Genomic DNA, 15,123 nt, shown 5'->3' with positions numbered 1-15,123 from the left:
ACAGGAACTATGAGAATCCATGGATAACCTACTTGGTTGATGTGGCAATGGATTATTGTTCTGGGAATAGTAATTTAACCAGTTAACTATTTAACTTCCCATTTATTGCTTGCCTACTGTGTGAAGCAGAAGAAGATAACCTAAGGAAGAGATAGGGAACCCTGCCTGAAAGACATGTTTCATACATATTCCTGAATACACTTACACCTAATTGAAAACAGTAGGTACATATTTTTCTTGGTTTATTTTATTTTATTTGTGCATGGGGTTCAGTAGTTATTTTAACCAACTGAGCCACCCAGGCACCCAGTAGTTATTTTAAAAACAGGGCTTTGCCTTGGTGCCTGGGGTGCCTCGCCCACCACCAGCCGGTAGCTCCCACTCCAAGAGCCGACAGCTCTCAGCAGCGTCCTTCCCCAGACAGCTCCCCTCCACCAAGTGGGAGTCATGTCCTTTGGGTGGTTACGCCCCTAGATTTTCACCGTCCTGTAGACTGCAAACCCTGCACCACGCGGGTGCGAATTAGCCCCCTTGCGTTAGGGAGTAATCATCCCTGTGGTCTGCAGTAGAGATTTACCCTCTTGCCTAAGCCTGCCTCCCTCACTTCCTGACAGGCTCATCCTGAGAGCACTCCCTTAATAAATCTCTTTCCCCCAAATCCCCCATCCCATTTTCTAACCAGGCACTGTAGTATGTACAAATCATATATTGAAGAAATAAAAAGAACACACGAATACAGTATGTATTCCCGAGTAGATTTTTGTATGTCTATTTCAGCGCTATAAAGACGGCTTGCTATTTGGTTACTTTTGCTTTTGTCTAAGCTGAAGGGTGTTTACAGCTGAGAGTATTACTTGTGCTGAAAGGGTACCCAACTTTTCAATCGCGGTTTATCGGCTGTGATTCTATTCCCCCCCCCCCACCCCAGTTTGTTTGGGACGATGGCTGTATTCAAGCCTTGACCGCCGACCTCGGCAGCGGGTAGAGCGGCTCCTTCTGCTGCAGTTTCTCGGTCTTGAGGTTTTTCCTTGTGCTAGTTCAGCCGGTGGTGGTGCCTGGCACGTGTTTAGTGGGCCCTAGATCCCGGGCTTGTGCTTCTTAACAACTGTAGAATTTCCCGAAGTTCTCTGAGTCTGGTTGATGACAGTGAGAACACGGGCGATGGATTTGCGCACGACTTAGAGAGCTTGGAAGCCATGCCTCCTGTCACTTTGGCGACACGCAGCTGGGACAGCTCCACCTTCAGGTTTTTCAGCTCTTGAAGCAATTCCTCTTTCTTTTTGCTGCGAAGGTCTGGAAGGTCTCAGGAGTTAATCTTGACCATGTCTGCCCAAACCGCTGCTGCCGCCCAGGTAAAGAGGCAGAGGGAAAGAGTGTGGGTCTAAATATCTTAATCTATGGCACGCAGGTAGATTTCAATTAGATTGGAGAATTATTGAGAGACTTAAAAAATAACTTAAAAAATATTATTATGGAAAGGACTTATTTTGGCATTGCTGGCTAGAGGTTTCAATCTTTTCCTAGCTAATGGATATATATCTCTAACCTACTTGAATAGTTCCCTTATTGTTTTACCTTTCAAGCATCCTCCAGCTAGGGATCTAGGAGACTGATGAAGTAGCTTCCACCTAAAACAATATGTATCCACATCTTGAAGCCATAATCTTCTATCTGCCCCTGTGGATTTTTAGGGTTACATTTTGCTGATGTTCTCAATTGTCCCATATGCTTAAAACATTCCTCTCTTCATTATAGATATTTTCCTTCCTTCCCTCCTTCCCTTCCATCCATCCTTCCTTCCTTCCTTCCTTCCTTCCTTCCTTCCTTCCTTCCTTCCTTCCTTCCTTCCTTCCTTCCTTCCTTTTTCCATGTGTAAATTTATTAAGAATGCCAGCTCTGGGGTCTGACCGTTTGGGTTGAATGCTGCTCCCAACACTAGGAGCTCTGGGCTTTAGAGCAAGTCATTGAATTGCTCTATGCTTTGGTTTCCTTATCTGTAAAAGCATTTGCTTCATAATGCCATTGTGAGGATTCAATGAGTTAATACAGCTAGAATACATTTAGAATGAGCATGTGGTACTCCTATGTGGAATTTAAGAAACAAAACAGGTGAACATAAGGGAAGGGAAGGAAAAATAAAATAAGACAAAAACAGAGAGGGAGGCAAATCATAAGAGACTCTTAACCATAGGAAACAAAATGAGGGTTGCTGGAGGGGAGGTGGGTGGGGGGATGGGGTAACTGAGTGATGGGCATGAAGGAGGGCATTTGATGTAATGAGCACTGGGTGTTGTATGCAACTGATGATCACTAAAGTCTACCTCTGAAACTAATAAAAAAAGAATAGTATGTGGCACATTATAATTGCTCATAACTGTTAGTCAATGTTTGCTAATAAGTAGTAGTTTGACACTACCCATGGCATTCTGAGGGCCATAGAGATCTCCATCCTTCTTCTTTGCCCCCGTGTCTCATGCTGCCATATCCCCATCTTTGTCAGGGTCAGAGTCCTGGAAAGCTCATTGCATTGACTTCAAGGTTCAGGACCTGCCCGGGACTCTCAGTTGTCCTTGCTGATTGCCACGTTTATGAGGTGTGTTCTTGACACTCCAGCCAAGCCCTTGACCCTTTGGCTCGCCCTATATGGATGCAGAGACCCCCTTTACTCTGGACAAATCCTGTTTCCTTGAGAAGGCTGACTAAGTCAAAGAACGTTTATCCTGACGAGGCTGTTTACAACTCTTAAAGTATCTAATTATTTTCAGGTTAGACATGTCCTTCCAGCCTTCATTTCAGTTTAAGTTTAAGCATGATTTGCCTCAACTTTTCTTAAAACCAGGGAAATCGTTTTAAGAAATAAGAAATATCAACAGAATGGAAGAGAACCAGAACACTTATGCAGATAGCATTTCAAATAACATATTCTATAGCTGATACACAAGACAGGTTATAGGTTATTTTCCCCTTCTTTATAAACAAACTCATTTCTTTTTCTGACAATAGAAACTATGCATGGACATTGAAGGTAATTTAGAACAGAGGAATAAAAAAATAAGAATTAATTACAATCCCACCATACTTAGTGAGACACTCTAATATTTCGGTAACCTTCTGGACTTTTTTTTTTCAGAATAAAAGGCTTGAATTTTTAAAAAATGCTATTACTACATTTCTCTTTTGAACATGTGTTGTGTATACTTTAATTCTCATTATTTTTATCGCTATAAAATACATTTCTCCCACTTAACTCCTAAGTGTGCAAGAAACTTAAGACTTAAATCTTTTGCATAGGTGGGGGTTTGAATACAAACCGAGATGTTTTTAAGGATTTTTAAAATCACTGTTCTGGAAGGAATGAAAAAAAGAAGAGACCAAGGGCAATATCTCTTGAAACTTTCAGGTCAAAAGTAGAAACACAGTAGTTTGGAGTGGAAAGAGACTCACTCCCATCTTATTTTAACAAGGAAACAGAGGCCCAGGGAGTTTATGTGACTTGTGCAAGGTCACACCCCCGCTTGAATCTCTATTTTGCTGAATCTCCTTGTCAGTGGCCCCATATTAGCTCCTGCATTTTTCTGGGTAAGGTACACAGGTTTTGATCTTTCTGACGGTGCATGTGAGTAGAAGGTTTTCCTGGAAATGTGACGTGAGTCTTTGTCTGTCTTTGTAATACGTAGATTTTTAGATGAACTCTGTCAATATCCATTCTATCTTGATGATTTTGTTTTCTGTGAATTTGGCATTGTCTAGTATGATCCAAAGATGATAGGTGCATTTAGAACCATGATTTTTAGAGTTCTCATCTGGACATTTATAGTCAAGCAGTTTCCTTTGTGAAATGTTTTTCTGGCATTGCTGGCCCCTAGGCAGGCAGGATCAGAGGGCTTACCATGCATCCGAACTTTAAAAACTCCTAATTGAAAGCCAGCATTTAATTGAATTAACAAAGAAGTATAGATCAATGAGAAATATATTGGTTGCTCCACAAATGTCAGCGTAAACTCTGAACAGAATTCAGGGAAACCAAAATACTATAAATTTCCAAAGTCATTCAGAGAAAGCCCCATAGTTTAGGGTTGAGCACTATACTGCAAAACCCAAACATCATCATCGTTATTTTTATTATTATTATTTTTAAAGATTTTACTTATTTACTTGACACACACACACACACACACACAGAGAGAGCACAAGTAGGGGGAGAAGCAGGCAGAGGGAGAAATAGACCCCCAGCCAAGCGGGGAGCCCGACATGGCGACATGGGACTCGATCCCAGGAACCTGGGATCATGACCTGAGCCAAAAGCAGACGCTTGACTGAACCACCCAGGCACCTGAGGATTTCTATTTCTTTCAGTTTCAATAGCTTTAAGCTCCTTGGGAAAAAGGGTTATTGTTTAATTAGTATTAGTAAAGGATTGGTGTTGGCAGCACTGTGCTATGTTGCAAGAGCATTTTTATTACTATAATGGATATGGTTGAATAGGAGAGTCCGGGGGGGCGGTGGTGGTGTTTCTATAGCTCACGTGGTTTTGGTGTGGGTGTTGACTGCTCCCAAGTACTGTCCCCCATAGTCTGGCCAAGGCATGGTGACTCATCAAAGTCATATCTTCCATCATCCTCACCAGTGGTTCTCGCTCCCATCTCTGTGTGCATGATCCTGTCAAAGTGGTAAAACTCTTCCAGGGAAACCTGCTGAGGCTGCTCTCTGGCATAATCTCCATACTTTTCTCTCTAAAGATGGTGGGAACTTTTCTGGCTTCCCTTTGTGCCCCTCTCCCCCAGGCTGAAAGATATCCACATATTCTCTGTATACAATATGCCATATCATAATCCTTAAATTTCCACAGCTCTAGATACTTACGGGAATCACAAATTGTTTAGTACCTCATGGGAGAAGAAGGACATCCCCATAGTTGAAAGAACTGACTTAAAATAATTTACTCATATACCATGATTAGGTTCTTCATAATATGTAACATAGTTGCCAAATACATTTAAAGTGGTGAGGGTTGGCTACAATTTCTCTACTATATTATAATGAAAGAAAGTTTATGTTCACATACAGAGGTGAATTAAACTAAAGTTTGTTAGAATACAGTATCTTTAATATGTCCTACAACTTACTTGAGAGGCTCAATGAAGTCCCAACTCTCCTTTCTGCTTGGGTACTCCGACCATACCTTGCATTAAAGGTGCACTTGAAGCAGATACAGCAGCATTCCAGAAGGAAGATTCTTCTATTCTTGTAGTTGTAATCAGACATTCATAAATCTTTCTGTATCCATGACTAGACAAAGGACAGATTAGGAATTTGAGCCTCAGATTCTACTCTAATGGAGAAAGGTGGAGGTTTTGCTAGATTCTTAAACCTTCTTCATCAAAGACTGATGAGCATATCTCAAATATTTTACTCAACCCACATGTCATGAATACGTTTGATTGTTTCATCAGTTAAGAGACAATTTCTGAAATTTAAATGCTAGTCACCGGGGCATACTTTTTGGTTATAGAGACCCATGTCTGATACTAAGTATGATAATTACCAAAGTGTCAATAGTTGATTGACAGAGGGTAAAAGAAGTACTTATAATTGCAACTTCTAGAGTACAGATCTTTTTGATATAATGTTAGTTGACCATCTTGATCTGTGCATTCTTGATTAGGACACCTGCCTCTGGAGTTTAAACTTCAAGCCTTAATTAACTGCTGCATATATATTATCACAAAGCACATGCTGAAGTATTTAAAATTCTATTATATTTAAAAGTCCATTACAATCACTGTTAACAACTTCAAAACTTCTAAGTGATCCTCTCAGGGACTACTGAGTGAGGTTGAGGGTGTAGTTCAAGGTGGTCTTCTGTCTTTTCCCCATCAATGGAAGAGAAAGGAACCAACTCCAGTTTCTAAACTCTAGAGACTCTGTGCTCACCCAGAAGACTGCATGCAGCATTCTCCCATTTAACCATTTTTTTTTCCTGAGAATTATTGCCATGAACCTTTTGGTGGGATATCATCCCTTTGAAAATCAGAGCAGGGAGTTGAATCCCACTGGGCAAGTGGGGCTTTTGTAGCCAAGCAAGCAGCTCTTTTCCTGTTCCAGCCATCCTTCCCTGGGGCAACTTCGATCAGAAAGTTGGGATTGTTGGCAAGGAGGAACAGAATTTAATGTTATGTCTCAGGTAATTGCAAGATGTTAATACTTCATATTTATTCCGTAACACTATTTTTGGAAAAAAAATCGGTGACCATTCTTTTGCTAAACCATATGCATAATGTACAAATAAAAGTCAGACATAAGCAATAAAATATTGTTAATAAATACAGGTCAATATTAAGAGTGTGGATGTGCTCTGGATGTATAAGATGCTTCTTCATATCCTTGTCTTTGTATATCTCATAGTGAGAATTCTAACTACTCAGTGAACAGTGAAAAATAAGGTGGAAAAACATTTCTTTTCATTCGATGCTTTTCCCAGTCTTCTTTCCCCTTTCCCATAAGCCACGAGGACCTTAGCATCTTAAATTTATTTTTATTTTGAAATTTATTTTTAAAATGTATGCATGCATTAAAAGTCACTTTTTAGTGCATAGTTCTATGAGTTTTGACAAATCAAAAAATTGTGTAAACATCACCTAGATACAGGTGCCAAAAAAACCCCTCCTGCTGTCCCTTTGTAGTCAAATCCTCCCCTACTCCTAATCCCTGGCAGCTGCTCATCTGTTCTCCATCCTTACAGTTTTGTCTTTTCCAAGTGGAAAAATTTGGGTGGAATCAAATTTTGTCTAGTTTTTGAGTCTAGCATCCCTGACTCACATAAAGCATTTGAGATTCAAATATGTTGATGCTTGTATCAACACACCCTCCTTTTGGTGGCTGAGTAATAATATTCCACTGAACAAATGTACTGCAGTTTGCATCTACTCACCTGTTGAAGGACATTTGGATTGTTCCCAGCTTTCAGCAATTTTGACTAATGCTGTTATAAGCATTCATATACAGGATTTTGTGTGAACAGAGGTCCGTATTTCTCTTAGGTATATACTGGGGAATGGGATTGCTGGGTCATATGGTAAGTGTATGCTTCACTTTAGAAGAAACACCAAATTGTTTTCCCAAGTGGCTGTGCGATTTTGCACTCTAACCCACAGTATATGAGAATTCTAGTTGTTTTGCATCCTGTCTAGGATTTGTCTCCCCCACACTCCTCCACACCCATTGTAGTAGATAAGTAGTGATATCTCATTGTGGTTTTAATTTGCATTTTACTGATGAATCATGATGGTGAGTATATTTTAGTATGCTTATTTTCCATCTGTTTATCTCCTTTTGTGCAATGTCTGCTCAAATCTTTTGCCCATTTTTTAATCGGATTTTTTGTTTTCATACTGTTGAGTTTTTAGAATTTTAAAAATATATTTTATATATGAGTTTTAATCAGATTTGTGATATGAAAATATTTTTTCTCAATCTGTGCCTTACCTTTTCATTCTATTAGTAGTCTTTATTCAGAGAGCAAAACTTTAAAAAATAAGTCTAATTTATTATTTTATTTTATGGATTTTTTTTTTTACCTATTGCACCTAAGAACTCTTTGCCTATCCCAAGGTCAAAAGGATTTTCTACAATGTTTTCTTCTTGAAGTTTATAGATTTATTTTTTATATTTAGCTCTATGATCCATTTTGAGCTAATTTTTGTAGGTGTGAGTGGTAAGTCAGGGATCTATCCTTTGCGTACAGATATCCAAGTGTTCCATCACAACTTGTAAATAGAAAGGATTATTTCTTCTCCATCGCACTCTCTCTGTACTTTTGTCAAAAATCAACTGTAGGTTTACTTTGGAACTAGCTCTTCTGTTCTATTGATTTTTGTGTCTTTCACTAATGCCACACTATCTTCATTATTATAGGTTTATAGTAAGTCTTGAAATCAGAGAGTCTGAGTAATCTTTTTTTTTTCAGAATTGGTTTAGCTCTTCCAGTTCCTTTATTTTTTTCATATAAATTTTAGAATCAGCTTGTTCATATCTATAAAAAGTTTCACTGGATTTTGATTGAAATCGTGTTGAATTTATAGATCATTTTGGGGAGAAATGACGTCTTAATAGCATTGAGCCTTTCAATTCATGAACATGGCATATTTCTCCAATTGTTTAGGTCTTCTTTAACTTTTTCTTTCTTTTTCTTTTTTTTTAAAGGTTTTATTTATTTATTTGAAAGAGAGAGAGAGAGAGCACAAGCAGGGGGAGCGGCAAGTAGAGGGAGAAGCAGGCTCCCCGCTGAGCAGGGAGCCCAATGCAGGACTGATCAGGACCTGAGCCGAAGGCAGATGCTTAACCGACTGAGCCACCCAGGTGCCCTACTTTAACTTCTTTCAATGTTTTGTAGTTTTTAGCATACAAATCCTGAAGATATTTTGTTAGATTTATACCTATGTATTTCACTTCAATTTTTTGTTGCTATTTTAAATAGTACCGTTTTCTCTTAATTTTGGTTTTTAACTTTAAATGCTGGTATATAAATATAAATAATAATTGATTTTTGTATGTTATCCTCGTATCCAGTGAACTTGCTAACCTCACTATTTGTTTCAAAAACTTTTTTTGTAGATATCTTGGCATTTATTATGATGTTAATAATATTATCTACAAATATAGACAGTCTTCTTTATTTCTATTCTGAATGCTTTGATTTCTTTCTCTTATCTTGTAGAATTGACTAGTATGTACAATACAAGGTCAAAAGGAATGGTGAAAGCAGATATCATTACCTTGTTCTTGATCTTAGGAGGAAGGTATGCAATCTTTCACTGATAATTTTGATGTTGGTTGTAGGTTTTTTTCTTATAGATGCCTTTTATCACGATAAGGATGCTTTCCTTTTTTCCTAGTTTGCTGAGAAATTTTTAAAAATTATGAATAGACGTTAAAATCTTATCACATCCTTTTTTCTATCTGTTGAGATAATCATACAGTAATTTTTCTTTAGTCTGTTAATACGGTCAATTACACTGATTGATTTTCAAATGTTGAACAAGCTTTGCCTTCCTGGTATCAGCCCCAGTTTGGTTGAGATGTATTATCCCTCTTCATATTGCTGGATTCAATTTGCTAATATTTCGTTGGGAATTTTTTTTATCTATGTTAATAACAGACATTGGTCTATAGTTTTATTTTCTTGAACCATCTTTGACTTACTTTGGTACCAGAGTGATGCTGGCCTCCTCAAATAAATTGAGAAATGTTCTCTTCTCTTTTCTGGAAGAGATGGCATAGACTTCCCAAAGTTTTTGCTGTGCTTTTTGGGGTCTCTTCTGTGTGTGTATAGCTAGAAGATTAGCTTGGGATTTGTGTTGGTTAATATACAGATTTGGAAATCCCTTTTCCATTCCTCTCCTCTCTGGGATGCCTCCCATGCTCCGTGGTTCCCAGGGAGCCCTAGCTCCTATTTAATAGCTCAGAGTCTGGGTGTACTCTCACAGTTTTGGCTCCATGTGAAATTGCAGAGTTTGAGCAGTGGTGGCTGCCCTCAGAATAAAGTAATGACAGAAAATAGAAGAAAAAACAAAGAATTTCCCCCCTACATTGTGGGACACACAAGAGCTCCATTTCCCATTTTTGTCAGAGGGAAGGGTTTTCCCTTAAGACTTTAGGTGCCCACCACCTCGCTTCCAGTACTGCAGCTGCCACAGCAGTGCCATTCTGAGACTGGGACTGGCCTCAGGGAAGAGCAGAAGAGAAAAGGAAAACAGGGAGAAAGAAGGAGGAATCTCTGTAGACTCTCCTGAATGCAAAGGTCCTCTTTTCTGGCTTTCTGGTTAGAGAGAGGGCAGGGTTTTGCTTTTTGTTTTTTGTTTTTGTTTGTTTGTTTTTTCGTGGAGTTTTCACTGTCCATGCCTGTCGCACAGTTTTGGGATTTGGCCCATTTTTGGGTGAAAGCTTAGACATAAATGAGGGGAAAAAACCCCCAGTAAACTCACTACTACTTGTTATTTTCTAAGTTTTGACTTTCCTTCCTCATTCTGTCCTTCTGTTGTTTAGTTTTCAGAGTTTTCTGTTAGTTGTTTTTCAAAATTCTCCAGAGTTTATGGTTGTGATCAGTAGGAGAGATAGTCTGACAGGATTTCCTCCATCTTGGTTGGTACTCAAAATCTGCAATTTCTTTTAAAAAGTTAATTGTTACAATAAAACCATTCTATCTGTGTCATTGCACTTCTTAGTAGTTATTCCTATGTCAGTAAACATGAATCATGATTACATCTTAATCCAGAAACTTTGATGTTGCAATTCGTATATAACCAGTTACTAAATCCTGCTGATTTCTACAGAGAGTCAGGAGGGGGGTGGTTAAGAATATTGTTTATTATCACCCTAAACTGTCTTGTTTTGAGTCCTGGTCCTCCCACTCACTAGTTCTCATGCTGAGAAGTTTATTTAACCCTTTGGTTAACCCTACAAAGTGGGGGTAATATTACCAGTGATAATAAATCTTAAAGCATTTGTTTTAGGGATTGGGTTAATACATATAAAGCAGTTAGAATAACACCTGGTATGTTAGAAGTTTTAGTTATTACTCCCCTCATCTTTGATATCTCTTGAATGTATTTATTTTCCACTATTATCATCCCAGTTCAACTAGAAATTTGAAATACTTAAGACAATATCATCCTAGGCTCTGAGAACTAGAAATCAAGATTTAAAAACTGTTCAGTAGGAAACATAGGAGGATTTAAGTGATTTTTGAAGCATTTCTTTTTTTTTTTAAAGATTTTTTATTTATTTATTGAGAGAGAGAGAGAGAATGGTAGAGAGAGAGCATGAGATGGGGGAGGTTCAGAGGGAGAAGCAGACTCCCTGATGAGTAGGGAGCCCGATGTGGGACTCGATTCTGGGACTCCAGGATCATGACCTGAGCCGAAGGCCGTCACTTAACCAACTGAGCCACCCAGGCACCCGATTTTTGAAGCATTCCAAACTTTTGTTTATGGAGTCAAGAAAAAAAAATCACGACAATTAAGGCATAATTTAAAGGTAGACAGGAGGTGAGAGTTTCCTTTACTGGTTCTCGAACTTCGTAATGCTGCACAGAACCAGCCGATTGAGAGATTCTGACTCAGTAAGCTCAGGAATCTATAGTATTAACAAACATGTCCTCATCATTCTGATACAAATCATTCTAGAAGCAAACCCTGAAATCAATACTGTTTCTTTGACAGAGTGATAAAAGTTTACAATGTGCTAAATTCTGTTTGAAAGTTGAATCATTTTGTTGTTTTGTAAAAGATGGCCTGTTGCAACATCACGTCACATCTAAGGGCACAAGAAATGTCCCAAATGGCCTGTGCATTAGTGTCAGCCTTTCCCATTAACTCTGTGTTTTGTTTAGTGGTAAATAATTTCTCCATAAGCAATGATCACCTTTTAGCACTCACTCTCTTTGATTTGGGGGCAACGTACCTTTTACCCCTGATTGCACATCTACTGCTGTTATTAGCAGTCTCTCAGCCAGTGTTGCTCACCACTAGCACCAGCTACACTCTGGTGTTGCCAGAGGTGTTTCAGATTCTGATGTGACTTATCATTTCCTCCTCCAAATTCACGGTTCAGATTTTGTTCTGGTTTAAAAGACAGAGTAGACCAGGAATCAGGAGGCTTGCTTGGCTTTTCAGTCCCTGACAGGGTAACTTTTGTTCATCCAGTCAACAATATGGACTGTTGTTCAACAAAATGATGTTATTGATGATATCTAAAATTTTATTCTGTTTTCTTTTTTTTTTTTTGTATTCTCTTTTAGTCTAGTGTGCTCTACTTTCTCTTCTTTTTTATCTCTAGCACTGAAGTGGAACTAAAAAATCATAATTATGATCATAAAGAGAAAAATGTTTCCAGGATGTCACCGTTTTGAGTGCATTTGCCATTGGACATTAAATGTAGCTTGATTTCTAGATTTAGGAATTTGTCATTAGGTTAGGATTCTTTTTAGGTCCATTATCCAGATGGCAGGATTGTTAGGAATTTTGCCAAGTAAAATATTGTTCAAAGGCTATTATATTTAGTTTTTATGTTTAAGATTTGTTAACCCCCTCTGAGGCTCTTTGCCAAAACCTCAAAGTCCTCTGGTACCATAAATAAGATAGACCACCCGAGCATAGCATATTATGAACACCTTGGATGTAGAAACTGTCCCTATATTTTGTAAACCTTAGTAAACAGTGTGTTCTCTACGGTATTCATGAAGCACTTATAGGAAAGTTGAATCAATAAGCAGAATTCTTACACTCTATAAAACCAAGCAAACAGTATGTCTCTTATGGTACTCAGCAAGCACTTGGAAGATGGAGTCATTTCTTTTTTTTGAAGATTTTATGTATTTATTTGACAGAGAGAGATTGAGAGAGCGCACAAGCAGGGGGAGCGGCAGGTAGAGGGAGAAGCAGGCTCCCTGTTGAGTAAGGAGCCTGATGTGGGACTCCATCCCAGGACCCTCGGATCATGACCTGAGCCGAAGGCAGATGCTTAACCAACTGAGCTACCCAAGCATCCCGAGTCATTTCTTTTTTTTTAAATTTTATTTTATTATGTTATGTTAATCACCATACATTACATTATTAGTTTTTGATGTAGAGTTCCATGGTTCATTGTTTGCCTATGACACGCAGTGCTCCATTCAATACATGCCCTCTTTAATACCCATCACCAGGCTAACCCGTCCCCCCAACCCCCCTCCCCTCTAGAACCCTTAGTTTGTTTCTAAGAGTCCATAGTCTCTCATGGTTCGTCTCCCCCTCCGATTCCCCGCCCTTCATTTTCCCCCCTGAGTCTTTCTTTTTTGTTGAAGGAACTCATTTTGAGAGCAAAGAATATAAGTCCTTATCTTACAAAGCAAAGATTCAAAATAGGGGAATGGAAACTTCAATGTTTGGATAAAGCAGACAAAAAACAAGTTAACTACCTTTATCCCTCCTTTCTTAAATGGTGCATGTAAGTTTGAAGTAGCTAACATCACAAAAGCAGTTAAGAAAATAGCTTGCAGGAAATCAGGGGAATTGTAATAATCTGGGGGGAACATCTGTTTTAGTTCACAAGTCTCACAAAACATTGTTTATGAGATTTGTTTTCCATTTCACTTACTGGATTTTTTAATATCAAGTGTTTTTCTTTCAAAAAATCATTATATTGAGGTTGCTATCAGGATGCAGCTAGGAATTCATTGGTACTATGTTTAAGGAGTCTATCTTTGGGTTATTAAATTTAAGTTTATAACACTGAATTTCAATTTTCTTTTGTGGGTGGTGATTCTCTGGTTTTGGGTGGTCATTTTTGAACTGCACCAGAAGATGGAAGTTCTGAATTTAAGGAAGCTTCAATGCATTTTAAGATAAATGGATGATTCATTGATCCCCGAAATACCTGATATGTTGAAATACTCAGGGAGCATTGTTTTACTGGTCAATTAAACTGGATGTAGTTAATTTGTTTTGCAAAATGAAGGAAAATCTGACAAATTAGGCATGAACTAATATTTTAATGAAACTATGTTGCCCAAGGTTTCTTCATATACAATGTATTGAAATCATGATAGCTCCATTTGCCATTACTTTAAGCAATAAATACCATATATTCACATGTCACTTGATACCTTTCAAAGCTATTTCATAATGTCATATGTCAAATGTCATAATCACATTTACAAGTGAAGAGCAACTTTTATGTTTTAAAAGGTAGCCCAGGACTCTTGGTTTTGAGTCCAATATATGAGGAGTTTAGAAATCCCTCCTCTGTCCTAACTGTTCAGTTGGTCCTCAACTGAACAAACTGAAAAATTAATAATCCTTCTTAGATCCATAAAATTAGCGTGGTCCTGGTGCCTCTAAACTGCCCCTGAAACTGGAGAGACAGACAGAAAATCACGTTATTAGAGCAGAAAGCCAGAAGCAGAAATCTCTACAGAAATAGTGCTGGGGAGGAAAACTTGAACTATAACTGATGAATTTCTGCAGGCTCAGTGTGGACAAGTATAAGAGTGAAAACCTCCTAGGGGACCCAGTCATCAGGTTTCCACACTTTTGTGATTTTTACCACCAAGAGCCCAACCTGATTCTCATAGTGAATATTGGGAAAAAAATCTCCTGGGGCTTCTGGAAGGAAGAGCGGAAAAGGAACAATTTCAAAAAATACCAAAGCATTCTGTTTTCTTAACAAGGTTCACCTTCAGGTGAAACTACTTTACGGAACCTAACCTGCTGGGATTTTAGCAGAGACTAACATCCCTGGAGGAAGAAAAATGCCTAATTCCAGCTCCCTCTAACTATCTAATCCCATCTAAGGTGTGAAAAAACTGTACAGTTCAGGGACACATACTCACCAAAAGACTGAGACATAATCATAGGACTATAGGGTAATTCCCTTTTCACCATACCTTACTACTATATTACCAAAGGCCTATTTTCAGCATTTCCTTTTACTCACTACGTTATGTACACATTTTAACAGAAAATTACAAGGCATACTAAAAGGCAAGAAACAGTTTGGAGAGGCTGAATAAGCATCAGAACCAGAGTTTGATTCAGCAAGAATGTTGGATCAATAATCAGATCAGGAATTTAAAAAAAAAAAAAAACGATTAACATGCTAGGGACTTTAATGGAGGAAGTAGACAACATGCAAGACTAGATGGATAATGTAAGAAGAGAGATGGGAATTCTAAGTAAAAATCAAAAAGAAATGCTAGAGATAAAAGCACTGTAACAGAAACGAAGAATGACTTTGATGACACCATTGATAGACCTGCCCCAAATTCATGCCAGACTGAAAACCACAGGTCCAGGAGCCTTGTAGAACATCAGGTAGGATAAATGCAAAACATAGATTAAAAAAAAACAGATAAAAAAGATAACTGGGCATATCATATTCAAACTTTAGAACCCCAAAATTAAAAAAACTTGAAAGAAGCCAGAGGAAAACACATTTTACCTATAGAGGAACAAAGATAAGAACTACATTTGACTTCTCAGAAACCATGCAAGAAGAGAATGGAGTGAAATAAAGTGTTAAGAGAAAAAGAAATCCACCAACCTAGATTTCTGTATTCTGTGAAATTATCCTTTAAAGGTGAAGGAG

At 38.2% G+C, this 15,123-nt stretch overlaps 1 pseudogene; it reads right to left on the bottom strand.

Moving 5' to 3' along the window:
• Window positions 1-951: 951 nt before the first annotated feature.
• LOC114210130 (large ribosomal subunit protein uL29 pseudogene) lies at window positions 952-4,655 on the bottom strand (annotated as a pseudogene).
• Window positions 4,656-15,123: the final 10,468 nt, after the last annotated feature.

This window comes from Eumetopias jubatus, unplaced genomic scaffold, assembly GCF_037043125.1.
Source record: "Eumetopias jubatus isolate StellerSeaLion01/CBP00866 unplaced genomic scaffold, mEumJub1_p1.0 scaffold_2, whole genome shotgun sequence".
NCBI lineage: Eukaryota > Metazoa > Chordata > Mammalia > Carnivora > Otariidae > Eumetopias > Eumetopias jubatus.
The sequence above is the reverse complement of the archived record's forward strand: the minus strand, read 5'-3'. Positions and strand labels throughout refer to the sequence as shown.